At 43.0% G+C, this 17,887-nt stretch overlaps 1 long non-coding RNA gene across 1 annotated transcript; it reads left to right on the top strand.

The window, feature by feature from the left end:
• The first annotated feature begins 252 nt into the window (after positions 1-252).
• On the top strand, positions 253-5,837 carry LOC135982158 (uncharacterized). Its single transcript, XR_010599351.1, has 2 exons — positions 253-1,093; positions 3,600-5,837. It is a non-coding gene; the product is annotated as an uncharacterized LOC135982158 (long non-coding RNA).
• The last annotated feature ends 12,050 nt before the right edge of the window (positions 5,838-17,887 follow it).

Below are 17,887 nucleotides of genomic sequence, written 5' to 3'. Positions count from 1 at the left end.
AATGTAAGACATTGGTTAATTAAAATTATTTACAAAACATCTCATCTTAAAAGAACACATATCAAAAATGTCATTTAGATGACAGCAATGTTTATACAGGTCAGCATGTCATAATCCCTAATGTTCTCTGTCTCCTCTCTGTCTTGGTGTCTCTGCTCTCCAGTGACTCTGAGTTCCTGGCCAACCTTCAGCTATGAAAATATTTTACCTGCATTGAGATTTGACTGAATTATGACCACTCAAAACAAAATCCATGTTAGGTCCAAGGAAAATGGAGTATAGAACAGGTTGTTTGGCCAGCTTAGCCAAAGTTAGGCTAACTGTAGTTGCTGGGCCATTCCTGTCTCTCTGTGAAACATGAGGACATGCTTGCTTGGGCTTCAAAGAATGAGATAAAGGGGGGGACCGTATTCTTGTACCAAATGTACTAGGAACAGTTTGTTTGGACATATGGAGACTTGCAGTCTTCACTCCCTGTTTCTGTTCTTAACTCCCTACTTTCTAGTGCATGACGAAAAAGCTGATAAGAAGCTGCTGAGGAATCATGAACTGTTTGTACTGTCAAAGAACATAGATATGCATGAATATTAGAAGCTTTTAACTAGTAAAGGGGGGTTTGGGGGTTTTAAGTTGCTTAACTATGACGCGATGGAACTGTCTATATAATCTCACTAGTTGTTGTAATCGTGGCTGGTTCTCTCTGGAGACGGGCCGCTCTCTATTGTTGTGTGCACTCTTCAATAAAGAGCTTGTATTGGACCTTGCTGGTGTTGCCTGTCTCTCACTCTGCGGTCAGACAACGAACCTTGCCGTCTGGGTTAAAAAGTCCCCGACAGATTTGGCGACTCCGCCGGGACTCGTCTGACTCTCCGGTGCGGGATCAGACTCCGAAGCAACGCAGCGCGCATCCTCTGGCTTCGAGGAGCCTTGCCCGGTAACCTGATCCCTGCATCGGCGATAAGGCGAATTCTGTGAACCAGCTGAAGCCCGTAGAAACCCAGCAATGTCCACCTACCCGTTGAGTAGGATCCAGGTCTTCGGGGTTTGAGTCCCTGGGGAGGTCAGGTCTTTGGGGTTCGAGTCCCTGAATAAGGTAAGCGATCGCCATAAAGGGGTTAGAGTCCCCAAAGAGGGGTTAAAGTCCCCGGAGAGGGGTTAGAGTCCCCAATGAGGGGTTAAAGTCCCCGGAGAGGGGTTAGAGTCCCCAGTGAGGGGTTAGAGTCCCTACAGGCTAAATGGGACAGTTTGGCAGCAAGTGCCCGGGGGACGCCCCATTGTCTCTGGTACTTAGAAATTGGAAGGAAATCTCTGGAACAACCGGTTTGACTAAATCTAAATGAAAAACTTATGCCAAATTCAATGGCCTTCTTTTACTACTCATTTGTCCCCGACTAAAAACTGGCCAAGGTGTGGAACCTTTTCTGTTGACAGGATGGATTCCCTCAGGAATATCCTGGTTGATCTTAGACCGGGACAAATGGATTATTTATTTGTATGGTATAACTATAAACCAAAAGAAAAACTGCTTTCGGCCCCAGCTGGCTGTGAAAAAAAATATAGACAGAGGCAAACCAAAGGCAGTACAAGTTACAGTGCTGAGCTTACATTTGCAAAGCTTAACTGTCCAGTGAGATCCAACAGTCTGCCTTTGAGACCCTGGAGCTGGTGTGGTTTGGGGACGCTGAAGAAGCCCCAGGCAGCCGGCCTGGACTAGAATCTCTGAAAGAGACGCTGCAGGAGACCCCAGGGTGTAAAAGAACAGCCCTCCCAAGAGTGAGAAGTTAACTCTATAGTTGCTAGAGAGAATTAAGCAGTGAAACTTAGTAAGAATTTCTGTAAGTAATCCAGGCAAGAAGTTATTTAAGTAGAATTATTCAACTATGAATACGTTAGTCTAATTTGCTGAAGAACACTCCTGCTGTGTACAATCTGTATTTTATAAGTTTAAGATGAATTGGTATTGTTTAAAGTTGCAAAACCGAGAATACTTTTGCTAGGCACAGGAAACTAGTGTTGTTTAAGGTATTTAGCATTTAATCCTTAAAGTGACTTAATGCTACAAGATTTAAAATGTTTTAAATAAAGACCAAAGGTTGTGGCTGCAGCAGGGTAGTCAAAGCCAGAAGAATAAAAGATTTAAATTTTGTTTTTGGGTAACAAAATAGCAGATAAAGATCTGGTAAAGAGAGAGAAGGACAGTGCCCCTGGCTCTGTGTGGTTGAGCTGACACTTTGCTGTGGGTGCATGGAGATTTTGTAAGCATAAAAGAAACAGTTACACCTTGTGTAGAAATTGATGTGGCTAGTGTTGTAGAAATTGAATCGTGGAGAGGATGTGCATTTTCCCCAGAACATGTGCAGTGTATATTGTAGCAGAGGTAAAAGAAATGCAAACCTACCAATATAGGTTGTGTTGTCTTTTTCAGATCACTGTGCGTTTGAAAGCAGGAGTTAGAAGTAAAAGGCAATCAAAAGTCTGGGAAAGTTAATTGTGTCTTTTTTTTAAAAGTAAGAATCTTTAAGCTGTGGATAGCTTTGGATCTGGAAGCAAGCCAGAAAGCATCTGTATTAATGAAACCTGGGCTGCCTATAAAACAAATACAAGGAAATATGGGGTAATTCCTCTGTTTTGCCTAAAATCAACAAGAGTATGTGTATATAAAGGAAATATTTTAAGTAATTAATGTCTTTCAAATCATCACAGAAAATGGATGCCAGCTGAACAGCATTCAACGTACCATGCATTTACTGGTACAATAGGAATTATTTTTTTGTTCTATGTCCTGTCTTGTGGGGTTTGTCTAGTGGCCAGAATTGTTGTGTTTAATATTTTCATAAAACAGTCGAGTTCAAAATTAAATAAAAGGGTTAAATAAAAAAGCAGATACTTGTTTTATTCAACTTAGAATACAAAGTGTTTGAATAAATCAGAAAAAATATAATATACTAAAGTCTAATACATTTGCTTAAGTTAAAAAAAAAAAGCTTAATTGGTCAGATCTTTTAATTGAAAAAATGTTGTTAAAATTTGCATATCAACAGTCTTTGGAAGCAAAGACATGGAAGGTTAACCCACTCCCCATATTGCACATGGGATCCTTCTGGCTACCTCAGATTTCTAGCCAGAGGGCTGGAGAGGGAGGAAAGCTATTGGACACAAGAGGTTGTACCGAGTGGACTCCTCAAAGGTGGGTGTGCTTGTCCTGGTTTGTTGCTCCAAAGCTCTGTATAAAAGTTATTTTACTGGAAGGGTGTATATGGCATACATTGAATAATAAGACTAATGTACTGTATAATGGCAATGTGTATGTGTTCATTGTTGGAAAAAGGTGTATGAGTGAAAAGTGGAAGTTTCCTTTGTAGGTTAAAAGAAGCCAAAAAAAAAAAAAAGAAGAAAAAAGAACAGAACGAGTTAACTAGAAAAAAAAAATAGCTAGCAAGCTCAGTCTAAAGATAAGATGCTGGCCCATCCAAGGGCACTGCCCACAGCTAAGACTTGGCTGACAGCCAAGAAAAGGGGGGCCTGAATGTGCCCAAGCAGCTGTAAAATCTGCAAAACACTGCCAGGCATTAATGAAATGTGTTAGGTTTTTCTCACAGGTAAAGAAGTGCTACCTAAAGACCCTAGCAGCCCTGCCATTCATTGAAACCAGGAGACTGAGTCTACGTAAAGTCCATCAACGAAAAACTGCTTTGACCATGCTGGAAAGGCCCTTTCCAAGTCCTGTTAACCACCAACACTGCTGTAAAGTGCCAAGGACTGCCTACCTGGACTCATGCTTCTCACTGCAAAAAGACCCCTCCACCTCGGGAGGACTCTCCGACTGATGATCAGCCTATTCCTCCTTCTAACTCTGCTGTGCCTTCTGGACAGCAGGGAAAAGAAAAAAAAAGACAAGGTGAAGTGCTAGTAACCTCTCCCTTGTCCACTGACAGACCTACTGTGCCTTTGAATTTTTTTCTAAAAAAAAGCAAAACCCATTACAGGGTGATGTGCTAGTAACCTCTCCCCTGTATGATGCTGAACCACACTGTTTCAGAAAAAGAGAAGAAGGAACACTCGCTCCATTGAAACCACCAAAGTCCAGGAATTCCTGACTACAAAAAAAAAAAAAAACATTAAGAACTGACCCTAGTGAAGAAACAAAGAATTATACACTGGCAAGAAGAAACTTGTGGGACCCATGCTTAGGAATGTGGTTTTGATGGGATTTTGGGGTTTATTCTACAGGCTGCGCCCTGTGTTTTGAATGAGTCCTTCAGCATGTATTGCCCTCCCTAATTGGATTTTAAATGCAAAAAGGGCTGCTATTAGATTAGCACAACAGAGGGCTTGGGTTATTTCCTCTAGAAGGAAAAGAGACTTAACCGGATCCCTATAAAATAAGGCCAATAGTACAGCAGCAGTTTAAAATATTTTTAAGAACCAAAAACATAATAAGAAATTAGGGCAACTAAAGAAGGCCACAAGCCTTATTTGTGGAGCACAGCTAACCCAGGTACAGGCTAGAATTGGTGAGTTACATGTTATCTCTGTCCTTAGTTCTATGACCCAGAAGTTGCTGACAGAGATGGTATTGAATATCACTGAGGCTGGGAAGGCATTGCAGTGGGATCTAGCATGTTCAGGCTTGGCCCACTGCCCTTACAGACACATCAGGAGTACCATCTGATCTGTGGCCATAAAGAAATACTTGGAGACTTTCCTGGTGGAAGTGCGGACATTCTCAATGCTCCTTCCAAGCATATGGACCAGTTAGAGAAGTGTGGGCTCCCACATACCGAATCCTGCCGAGTCCATGGGGAGGATGCATGTGGGATTGGGTAATTCACCGAGACATCTGGAAAATTAGACTAACGCCGATGCCCTGGTGGACTTGGCAACAGCATAGAGAAAACTAAGGCAGATGGTTCTTCAGAACCACTTGGCTCTAGATATTTTACTGGCCTCTCAAAGAGAAACATGTGCATTAATTGGACAAGAATGCTGTGTGTATGTCCCAGATGTTTATAATGCCACTTGGGAAAGAGAAAACCACCTTATAGAGGTAGCAAAAGACCACGGAGGAAAGCAAATTGAATCCTAGTGGAGTAACTTGTTCAATTGGATTCCCGATATAGGTGGTTGGCTCCATAATGTATTCCGAAGCGCCATTGTAATTATATGTGGCCTGCTAGCTTTGTATGTTATGATAAAGATTGGATGTTGGATGGGCACCAAGATGTGTTCTGTCCAAAAGTAATCAACTCCCAAGCTTACCACTCATAGCGGTCTCATAGCAGTTAGTTGTCCCAGGAGTCCCTTCGAGGTACTCCAGGGACAAAGGGGGGACTGTTAGGTCCAAGGAAAATGGAGTATAGAACAGGTTGTTTGGCCAGCTTAGCCAAAGTTAGGCTAACTGTAGTTGCTGGGCCATTCCTGTCTCTCTGTGAAACATGAGGACATGCTTGCTTGGGCTTCAAAGAATGAGATAAAGGGGGGGACCGTATTCTTGTACCAAATGTACTAGGAACAGTTTGTTTGGACATATGGAGACTTGCAGTCTTCACTCCCTGTTTCTGTTCTTAACTCCCTACTTTCTAGTGCATGACGAAAAAGCTGATAAGAAGCTGCTGAGGAATCATGAACTGTTTGTACTGTCAAAGAACATAGATATGCATGAATATTAGAAGCTTTTAACTAGTAAAGGGGGGTTTGGGGGTTTTAAGTTGCTTAACTATGACGCGATGGAACTGTCTATATAATCTCACTAGTTGTTGTAATCGTGGCTGGTTCTCTCTGGAGACGGGCCGCTCTCTATTGTTGTGTGCACTCTTCAATAAAGAGCTTGTATTGGACCTTGCTGGTGTTGCCTGTCTCTCACTCTGCGGTCAGACAACGAACCTTGCCGTCTGGGTTAAAAAGTCCCCGACATCCACGTCCACTCGGTGTTTTCCTCAGATCTTGCTGATGCTTGCTGTGTAAACTACCTCACATTCTATCTGCACAGCATGTACTCTTCTTATAATGGGCAATCACAGAACTGAACATATGGATGGAATGCTGACAAATGAAGTCTGGCCAACCCCTTATATACCGATGGGTTTGGGAGATGGTGCATAGAGCTAGGAGCCAGGAGACCGTGTCTTAAATTATAACTTCTGCTGTTTCTTAGTGTTAATAATTCTGTACTTTTCACAACCTGACATTATAAATCAGGCTTCATTTCCTACTGAGAGGTTATACTGCTGGGAACAGAACCCAGATCTATAAAATGGCAGCCACTCACGTCTGTCTCTTAGCCCCACTGTGTCTCAAAACCATACTTGGCTTTTTTATGAGAAATAATATCATCTCAGGGGGTGGGACAGTGTTTGCAGACATGACAATGCATCATTTAAGGTTTTAGTTTCTATCAGTTGGTTGTAGATAGATTTGTGAAAACACAACAAAGCTTCTAAACTAACTATTCTAAAAGATTTGGCTATGCACATTTGGGCTGCCTTTTTAAAATAACAGGCCAATCAGGTAAAACCAAACATTGGCAATTAGGAGGAAACTATTCCTGAGTGAATCTTGTGAAGAAAATTTGAGCCCAGTCTCCCAGACAGGCAGTAATTCAACCCCGAAGGGACGTTTTCATGCCCTTCTCTTTCAGAAAGTTATAGTCATCCAACCCGGCACTGAGCCAGTTAACCCTACTTACCCAAATTGCATTGTTGATACCACATGGCACATCACTGTTAGAGCCAGAGAGAATCAAACCCACAGCCCATCCACAAAGGGAAATTAGTAATTCAGGCAGCCCCTTGCTTTCCGTCCCTTAAAGGCATGGGGCAGCAAAGGATGCGTGTGCTCAGAGCTATGGTTGTAAAATCTTCAGGTTGTAAAATCTCCAGCCAGAGAGTCAGTGCCCCTGTTTAATTAAATCACTCCATTTTCTTCTTAGAGACTTCCATTGAACTTGGCGAGAACTACAACCATTTAAATAGTACTAAAGCTGTAATAAACTTTTACACTGCGAGATAGTGGGGCTGACTTGGTCTGGTCTCAGTGAATGGGAAATGCCTGGCATCCTGGAATCACAGCCCTTATTTACCCTTCTCTGCAGAATGATGAAGACGACACTTTTTCTTTCTCAGGATCCTCCCAGGCCTTGGTGACTCCAGGGGGATGTCAACGCCGGGGGGGGTTCCTGCAACTTTTGGCGATGTCAAACTCCTTCTATATACTTGGACAAATGCATTCCAGTTGGCCATTGCTGTCGAAGGTAAGCTCAACATTCCTCAAGGGAGACCCTGTAGTGTGAGCAGAACTGTTCATTACTCTCTTTCCATTTAAGAGCTGATGAATCCTTCTGTCCTTAAAGCAGCTCAGCTCTTAGTCCTTTATTTCCCCACTTTTGCAAACCAGGGGAGGTAATTATAAGAATCTTGGGGATTTCAATGTTTATATTGTTCAGAAGAATTTGAATGTTTTAAGCATGAAGGTTGCTCTGTAAAGTTAATTCGGCCACCTTGCAAATCTGCAGCCCTTTCTATTCCTATTCTGTTTGTTTCCAACTGTATGTGCCATAAATTATAAAGGCTGTTCAGCTTGTCAAATTAAAGTTGCAGCAGGAACAGGTTCTAGAGAAAGAGTCGGGAGGATAAGAGACTTTCCCACCCACTAAAACACCGGAGAAGGTGATTGGGAAGAAGAGATGTGATGCTGGGAGGTCCTTGGGCTTCCACAGTGGGAGCCAGGATCTAGCATGCTACCAACTGCATTGCTGATCTGCTGGCCAATTCACTGAGCATGCCCAGAGATCCCTGCTCTCAGGAGGCAGGGCTATTAGCATTGAACTGCTACCAGAACAGAGCATTAAAGTTTCCCTGTGTTCTTTCAGAGTTAGTTATCTATCACCTAAATAATGATGTCCCATTTTAGCTTCAGCTGTGGACAAGGTGTGTTTGATAGAACAACTGTACATGGATGTGAGTCATTCTTTTCTAGAGTATAATCTTTGTAGGCAGCCAATTCACCCATTTATATACCTATAACTATCCATTTTCAAACTCTAACAGAATGTTGCTGTGTGGACAATGGATTCCCTGTGGTGGAGTTAACCAAGAAGCTGTTCACTCAACTTTCAGTGAATGGGCAATTCCTCCCATGCCATTTGATTTGAAATAAAACATTGTATTATTCTTGTTCTATAGGAAGACATCAAAGAATCTGATTCTGTTTTCTATGTACAGGCAATAGTTTGACTGATTGTCTCTGGGAATCGGGAAGATAGCCACTTGCTTCTAAAATCATCAGATCCTGCCTCAATAGAACATTGAAGTGCTGTCCAGTTCATCGAGAAAAAACCTTGTGAGCCGGAGAAATTCCAGAAGGGAGCCTTTGCATCACCCATATAAGATGTGTTACTCTTCTTTTAATAAAAGCAAGTTGGTGTGAGATCATCATGCCGAAGTGTGTGTGTATGTGTATGTGGATGGGAGGCAAGGGAGCTGCTTCTATCATTCTCCTTTAGAAATCCTTTAGGTTTACATTTTTACAATGAAAAATACAATAAAATACCCTAAACATTCCCTATCACATGTTAATAGCACACACGGGTGTTTATAAACAATGGCCCACACATCTCTGTAGGTTCCATTGAGTTCCTATGGGTAGATCTTTATTTCTTACCATTGTTACAAATCCTTTCAGTTTGTGGTATCAGAGGAGCTGGGTTCATTTCCAGCTTGACTGTACAGTGTGTAATTCTCACCACGGTGCTCCATTCACCAGCCCTAACCTCTGCTCTGAAACCTCACAGTCAAAAATGAAGAGAACAGAGGAAATCAGGCCAAGCTCCTTTTAGGCTCTGAGCCCTAATTCTCCTTCCTTTTACTGTAAATCAGGAGTAACTCTACTGAAGTCATTGTAGCTATGCTCATGTAAACTGGTGTAAGTGAGATCAAACTCAAGCACAAGATTGTTCATAAAACAATGAGAACAAAAGAAAAAGGTTTCAGTTATTTCAGCTGGTCACAAGATATCCAATTGGCCATATCTACTACTACTCCAAAGGTTCCCTGAAACTCACTTGAGCCATTGCACCATGCATCAAAAATTTGTGCCTTGGGGAAGTTTTTAACCTAAGCTGGTAGAAATAAGCTTAGGGGGTCTTTCATGCGGGTCCCCACATCTGTACCCCAGAGTTCAGAGTGGGGAGGGAACCCTGACAGTACCTCAGCTGGCTAGATCAAAGCTAGTTCCGGTGTGTGTCCGTGTGCTGCAGTCACACTTCTGATTGTAGGGTAGACATATCCTGAGAGGGGAGACTTGTGAAATTCCACCCCAAGACAGGTCAGTGCCCAAGGCCTAATGCCTCTGGTGGACACTCAGAGACCAGCCAGGGGACAGAGGAGCAAGCAGCCCTCTAATCTTGACATTCATCCTAGAACCTTTCAAACTTTTCTTACATTTTCCTAGGCAGAGTGTAAGCCCAACCACTTCTCCTTCTCTTCTACCTGAATCATATGGATGAGATGAACCCTAAGAGGTGCTTAGCACCTAGGGTGACCAGATGTCCCTATTTTATAGGGACAGTCCCGATTTTGGGGTCTTTTCCTTATATAGGCTCCTATTACCCCCCACCCCCTGTCCCGATTTTTCACACTTGCTGTCTGGTCATCCTATTAGCACCAGCAGGCACCATTGACTTCACCAGGCTTGGCACATCAACAATTTTGTGTCTGTACTTTTGACTAATATTGTTAAGACTGAGAGTCATGTTAAGTTGGCCAAGCACCATACTGCGGGGCCCCCAGGGAAGTGGTTGCAGAAGTGTATTGCTGATTAGAGTTAAACCAGCAGGTGTTCGTTATATGTCCCAAGATGTTTTAGACAAACTCTGTGGCCTAATGTGTCTTACACAATCTGGGATTGCACACGATATTTTGCACAAAGACCATGGAATTTTCCAGAGACAGAGTTGCAAGAATTCCAACGTCCAAATTGTGGTTGGACATTTCAAATCTCTCCTAGAACATGGGGTCACTTTCTGATTGGCTCACAGCAGCCTTACCAAAAAGAAACCAAGCCTTCAGAAACTGTATAAAACAGGCTGATTTTGTCAAAGTGTCACTCTCTGAAGCTAAAGTACTTGGATGAGAGAGACAGCGACCAGGACTGTCATCATCTGACTACTGAGAATGCCCCCTGTCTGGTAACTACTATGGTCACTTCTCTGATAATCACCCTGTTAATTCTTCCTTTAAATTCCTGTCTACGGAAATGGCTGGGGATCCAGAAAGAGAAGAAGGACACAGGTGTCACAATCCTTTGAGTCAGTGAACTACCTGAATGAACTTTCTAGTTATCTCAAGAGAGCACTTGAAATTCTGTGAGGCTGAGCTGGGGAACACACCTTCATGCCAGTTTGACATGATTTAATTCCAGTTATCCAACTTCCTTTTAATCCTAGTTATCTAAATGCACAGTGTGTCCCTGCTGCAATCCTGTGTTAGTTAATCACCCATTGATGTACTAACCTTAAGTTTGTGAGAACTACAATTTGGGAGGATTCCAGAATTAGAGATGAAGACAGTGAGAAGGGGTGGGGGGAAATGAGGGAGAAGGAAGCAGAGGCGAGAAAAGGTGGGGAGAGAGATAACAGATACGCACACACAAAAACAGATGAAGGGGTTAAGGTGAAGACTGAAAGGAAAAGGATTCAGGGAGAGAAAGGATGGGGGAGATACAAGAGGCGTACAGGGAAAGATAGCAGGGCAGGAGGGAGTGGAACAAAGGGAGGCCGAGAGGAGGTCGGAGGGGAGAAAAGGGGTAGGAAAGAAGGAGAATTGCAGGAAGAGGGGTTGTATCTGCATCAGACAGGAGCCTCTTCCAAGCACTGTCAGCCCTGCTCCGCAAGAGCTGGTACAAATAGGGAGCAGTGGGACTGGCTTCCTCGTCTATTGGTATGAGTGCCGGGAAATATCATAAAGATTAGTGTCTAACCCAGGGATCGGCAACCGTTCAGAAGTGGTGTGCCGAGTCTTCATTTATTCACCCTAATTTAAGGTTTCGCGTGCCAGTAATACATTTTAACGTTTTGAGACGGTCTCTTTCTATAAGTCTATAATATATAACTAAACTATTGTTGTATGTAAAGTAAATAAGGTTTTTAAAATATTTAAGAAGCTTCATTTAAAATTAAATTAAAATGCAGAGCCCCCCGGACTGTTGGCCAGAACTTGGGCAGTGTGAGTGCCACTGAAAATCAGCTCGCGTGCCGCCTTTGGCACGTGTGCCATAGGTTGCCTACCCCTGGTCTAACCACCTTTCTTCTTCTTTGTGCAATTTCTTAAAAGCTATAACAGCCGTCATGGCAAATAAAATATAGAAATGTTCAATAATTCCCCATTCTACACTTTGACAAGAAGAGGTTGATTTCTGGTAAATGAAACATTGTTTCCACTATTTGAATATTTTGTTTTCTTTGAAAGTGGCCTCAGACTGAAGGTTACTGGTACAATTTCAGAGAGACTGGAATGGTTTCAATGAGAGGAACTTAGCCAGGGGATGGGGCATGTTAAACTTTCTAGGGGGCACTGTTGCATCTTCTAGCAATTCAGTAATCATACGGTGGGGCATTGCCACTCCCTCAAATTTGGCCTGGCTGCCCTTCCCCATCATGATGGAGAGGCGTCTGGGACAAATTTGAGTGGCACTGAGGGTAGCCGAGCAAAATTAGAGTGAGTGGTGTGGCAACCCCCGTGTTCCTGGTAACAAGGCCACCCATTCAACTATGGCCATCTGTCATGACTGTACATTTGCGACCCCATCAGTGAGTGACATTGCGACCTGGCGCATGGGGTCGCAACACCAACCAGCAGTCTTTTATGCTGAAATTAAGGAATATGGCCTGGAAAACTTTGTGTCTATTGAGGCATGTGCTTTGAAAAGGCCTCTTTATACCACAAATGCATCACCGCAGCTAGGTGGCAGTATTGTTCCTATTATTGTAAAAGGGCAGAGAACAAGTGTAGGTAAAAAAAATGTATTATATGTCTGTGGTTTAAGGTGTGAGAACTAATTTAATTGCCTGTCTTAGTACTTACGTAACTTGCCTGAGTTTCTAAATTCTAACCATAGAGTTCTTTGGTTGCAGTGACACAGGCAGTCCTATAATTCCATTGGTGAACAGACTGATCAGAAATGAACAAGAATCTGCATTTAAACATTCCTACTTCAATGTTGGTAGCAAAGTCCCTTCCCCAGTGTAATAAAGAATCAGGATAAGGTTTTCCTAGGTAATAAGACTGCAATTAGACTTTAAATAAATTGATGTGATTTATTAATTTTTTGTTAAGTTGTAACACAACATGATGAATTAATTCTTAGAAATTTCATAAACATGAACATCCAACCACCTTTCTTTTGCTTTCTATAATTTCTTAATTGCTTTCATTCTACTTTGGGTAATAAAACACATGTGCAATAATTCTCGAGTCTGTACTTTGGCGTAGGAAAAGGCGATTTCCATGGGAAATCGAATGTAAGTAACTGGTTAAATAAAATTATTTACAAAACATCCATTTTTAAAAGATATCTTGCCTCACACAATTATATTTCTCTGAAATCCTTCTAGAACAGCTCTGGGGCTGTGTTGATAATAATCATTATTCTCAAGAGATTTTAGGACATATGTTAAAAATGCCATTTGGATTAAGGCAATATTTCTACAGCTCAGCATGTCACAATTCCCAGTTTCCTAGTGTCCTCTGTCTCCTCTCTATATTGGTGTCTCCTCTCTCCAGTGATACTGAGTTCCCGGCTGACCTTTAGCCATGAAGATCCTTTACCTGCTCTTTGCTGTTATCTTCTTGGTGCTCCTGGATGCCCCAGGTAAGATGTAAATGCAAATGAGGGATGATACAGAGGGATTTCTGGGAGCTTGTACTAGGGCTGTCTAATGCTTTTCATTAGAAAAATTATTCTAACTTTTTCTTATGAGTTCCAGTGGCTGGCCCTAGGAAAAACCATTGAGATTTGACTGAATTATGACCAGGCCAAAAAAAATAAAATCCACATCCCCTGTTTGTTCTCCTCAGATCTTGCTGAGGTTTGCTGCTTAAACCACTCCCCATTCTATCTGCATAGCACATACTCTTCTTATAACGGGCAATCACAGAACTGAACATCTGGATGGGATGCTGACCAAATGAAGTCAACCAATCCCTTTCAATACACCCTTGAGTTTGGCAGAAGGTGCATCTGGAGACCATGATTTAAAATGTAATGTCTGCTGCTGACTAGTGTTAATAATGTTGTGCCTTTCACAAATTCACTTATAAATTCAGCCCTCATGTCCCACTGAGAAGTTACACAGCTGGGAAGAGCCCCTCCTCTCAGAGTCTTAGCCCCACCATGTATCAAAACCTGCCACAGCGTGCTTGGCTTTGTTTCAATAAATGATATCATCTGGGGGTGGGACAGTGTTGGCAGACATGACAACGAATCATGTTGGTTTCAGTTTCTATCTGTTGGTCCTAGACAGTTTTGTGAAAACACAACAAATGTTCTAAACAAAATATTCTAAAAGATTTAGCTGTGCACATTTGAGCTGCGTTTTCAACATACCAGGCCCCTCCTGTATCACCAAAAACTGGCAGTTGGTCATGAGGAAACTATTCTCGACTGAATCTTCAGAAGAAAACCTGCGTTGAGTCTCACAGACGGGCAGGTGTTCAAACCAGAAGGGACTTTTGCAAGCCCGTCTCTTTCAAAAAGTTGTAGTCATCCAACCCAGCGCTGAGCCAGTTCAACCCTACATAGCCAAATTTCATTGATGATGCTACCTGGCATGTCACTGCTTGAGCCAGAGGGAATTAAAACCACCCTGCAGTGACAAGGGGAAGTTAGCAGTGCAGGCAGCCACTTGCTTTCTGTCCCTTAAAGGATTCTGGCAGTGAAGAATGCCTGTACTCAGAGCTATGGTTCTAAACTCTGCAGCTGAAGGGTCAGTGTCCCTGTTTAATTAAATCGCTCTATCATGTTCTCAGAAGCTGCCGTTGAAAGTGCGCTGAACAAAAACCATTGAAATAGTACTAACACTGTGATAAACTTCTGCACTGGAAGATAACTGGGCTGATTTGGCCAGATCTCAGTGAATGGGAAATGCCTGGCATCCTGGAATCCAGCCTTTATTTACCTTGCTTTGCAGAATGATGATTAAGACTCTTTTGCCTTGCAGGATTCTCCCAGGCTGGGATTATCCGAAGGAGTAAATGTCAAATTGTGGGTTACTGTTTCCCGAGGCAATGTCCCTGCAATACTAAATACCTTGGCAGGTGCTCTCCAAGTGGCGTTCGCTGTCGAAGGTAAGTTCAACATTCCAAAAGGGCAACACTCCGGCATGAACAGAAATATTTATTATGCTCCTCCCATTTAAGAGTTGATGAATCCTTATAGCTGGTCAGCTCTTAGGCCTTTATTTCCCCCCTTTTGCAAACCAGGGCAGGTAATTTTCAAAATCTGGGTGACATCAGTGATGACATTGTTTCAAATGGTTTCAAAGTAGCAGCCATGTTAGTCTGTATCCGCAAAAAGAACAGGAGTACTTTCGGCACCTTAGAGACTAACATATTTATTTCAGCATAAGCTTTCGTGAGCTACAGCCCACTTCTTCAGATGCATAGAATGGAACACACAGACAGAAGATATTTATACATACAGAGAACATGAAAAGGTGGAAGTACCCATACCAACTGTAAGAGGCCAATCAATTTAGATGAGCTGTCAGTAGCAGCAGAAGAAAAAACTTTGAAGTGATAATCGAGATGACCCACAGAAGGTGTGCGGAGAACTTAACATGGGGGAAAAAAATTCAATTAGTGTAATGGGTTATTATCACTTCACTACACATCTCTGCATGTTTTTCAGTTAGCTCTTTTGAGTAGATCTTTATTTCATACTGTTATTACATAACCTACCAGTTTGCGGTGTCAGAGGAGATGGATTCATTCACAGCTTGATTGTACGGTCTATAACCCTCACCATGGTGCTCCATTCACCTAGACCTTTCTTCTGCTCTAAATCATCATTGTCCACAATGAGAAAAAGAAAAAAATCAGGCCAAGGTGATTCTAAGCCCTGACTGCGTTACACTGACTTCTGTAAACCAGGAGTAACTCTATTGAAGTCATCATAGTTCTACTAGTGTAAACTGGAGTAAGTGAGCTGAGAATCAAGCTCATGATTGTTCATAAAAGACAGAACAATTTTTCAAAAGAAAAAGTTTTCTACCATTTCATTTAGTCACATGATCTCCCAACAGCCGTAACTGATCCCACAACAAAAGTTCCCGGAAATTAACCTCAGCTATTGGACCGTGCATCCAAAATTTCAGGTGGATTATTTTTAATCCTTTTGATGCGGAAGATCAGCATTTGAAAATCGATCACAGCCTTACTCAGAGGCTGTTGTCTCTCCATGATTATCTTCATTATATGTCACAAAACTCCAGCAGGATGCACTGTGAGACAGTAGGTTCCTACTTTAAGGCTGATGTTCAGTTAGTAGGAGCATCTTTCTGTTGTCTCTGTCATCTAGTGGCTGAGAGACAGGTGTGCCAGTGACAGACTTTAGAAATGTAGATAGAGCCCTCTCCCTTCACCAGCTGGACAGAGCTTCTAAGGGTGTGTCTACACTGGAGGTTGAAGTGTCATTTCCAGCTCAGCTAAACATACCCGCTATGACGGAGTCCCTGGGTGCAACCTGGGCTGTGGGACCGCTGAACCCTCCAAATGCACCAACCTGGGCTGTCTGTCACACTAGAATGCTGAGGTCAAGCTCTAAGCCTCTGACAGGCACTGCACATCCACAGCCATAAAATCATGACTTGTATAGAGAAAGTAGATGAGGAAGTGTTGTTTACTACTTCTCATAACACAAGAACTAGGGGTCACCAAATGAAATTAATAGGCAGCAGGTTTAAAACAAATAAAAGGATGTATTTCTTCACACAATGCACAGTCAACCTGTGGAACTCCTTGCCAGAGGATGTTGTGAAGGCCAAGACCATAACAATCATAAAAGAAGTAGAGAAATTCAAGGAGGATAGGTCCATCAATGGCTATTAGCCAGCATGGGTAGGAATGGTGTCCTTAGCCTCTGTTTGCATCTCTCCTTCTTTTAACATGTTCCTTAGCTACTAATGTACTACCTCATCCCCATGTGATATGCAGGCATCATCCTTCTTGTTTCTAGAAAAGAAATATTTATTGAACACTCCTTCCTTTTTCTGCATCATTCTAAATTATTTTTCCATCTCCAGAGAGAAATGGACCTGTACCATTGTTAGAATCTCTTTTGTTGCTGAAACACTAAAAAAAAAATAAAAAATTCTAGTCATTGTCATCTTTGGCCCTGCCGGACATGGAGTGTTCCCAGATGGCCTTAGCTTCCTTGAGCATATTTGTGCTCTTCATTATTTCTAATTGATAGTGATTACTATCTACTTCCCCATTTCCATTTGTTTTCTATTTTATTTTTTAATTTCTAATTATTGTTTTGATATCTCATACTCACAGCTATAGGGGAGACAAACACCCTAGCATCTACCCTAGAGATTTTACTTTTGTTTTCCCTGGTGGATTATCCTATGCCAAAATAAAAACAAGGGTGGACAGCTGGTGGTTTCCAGCCCCAAAGCCTGCCCCAGTGTGCTGCTCCGGCATTCTATGGGAGATACCACACCACAAAGGGCTGGGGAAGAAGTCTCCCAAAGCATGAGGGGGATACAGCTGCCATAACTAGTCTATATTGTCCCTGTGCCAGGCACTGGTTTGGGGTGGTACTAAAGATATTGCTGTGGGCTGTTACATCTAAGGTATGTCTGCACTGCAATTAGACACCAGTGCTGGCTTGTGTCAACAGACTGGGGAGTCAGGCTAAGGAGCTGTTTAATTGGGGTGTAGACTTCCAGGCTTGGGCTGCAGCCGGAGCTGTGGGACCCTCCCACATTGAAGGGACTTAGAGCCTGGGCTCCAGAAAAGCCTGAACATTTATATCACAATTAAACAGTCCCTCAGCTAGGAGTGAAAGTAACTTAAAGAACTTACCCATACCCCTAATCATGAGCAGGGCGTGGCCTCAACCGGAAGAGGTGTGGCCTCAACCAGAGGAGGCGGGGCCTTTCAAGATTTAAAGGCCCTGGGGCTCCGGCTGTGGCTGGGAGCCCCAGAGCCTTTTAATCACCCCGGAGCTACCAGTTGCAATGGTGGCTCGGAGCCCCGGGGCTCAGGGGTGAATCAAAGGGCCCAAGGCTCTGGCCGCCGCAGAGCTCCGGGCCCTTCAAGTCACTGCGGGAGCCCTGTCGCCGCTACCCCGCTACCACTTGTTCTTAGAAGGTTGTTTCCCACTGTATAGCTCTTGTGACAAGCTCCCAAAGGCAAGTGGCACTAGTGAGCCAGACCTGCATGGTAATAAGTGGTTGTTGTAGACGGGGTGTTGTACATAAACCCTGGTCACAAGGTATGTCTGCATGACATTCAGAGGTGTGTCTGCAGCCCATTTCGATGTACCGAGCTAGCTTGATAAACTATAATAATAGCAGTGAAGCCACGGCAGCTTGGACAGCAGCATGGGCTGCAAAAGTCTATCCAGGGCCCTGGATACATATCTGAGTTGCAAGCTTCGGCTTCCATAGCATCACTTCTATTGGTACTTCAAGTTGCTAAAACAAAGCTGGTTCAGGTGTGTGTACCTGTGCTGCAATCAGATCTCCTACTGCAGGGTAGACATATCCTGAGAGTGGGAGACGTGTAAATTTCCATTGTAGGACAGGATAGTGCCCGAGGCCTAATGCCTGAGGGGGATATTCAGAGACCAGTGAGAGCACAGAGGTGCAAGCAGCCCCGTACTTTTG

The sequence above is a fragment of the Chrysemys picta genome, chromosome 3 (assembly GCF_011386835.1).
Source record: "Chrysemys picta bellii isolate R12L10 chromosome 3, ASM1138683v2, whole genome shotgun sequence".
Taxonomy (NCBI): Eukaryota; Metazoa; Chordata; order Testudines; family Emydidae; genus Chrysemys; species Chrysemys picta.
The sequence above is the reverse complement of the archived record's forward strand: the minus strand, read 5'-3'. Positions and strand labels throughout refer to the sequence as shown.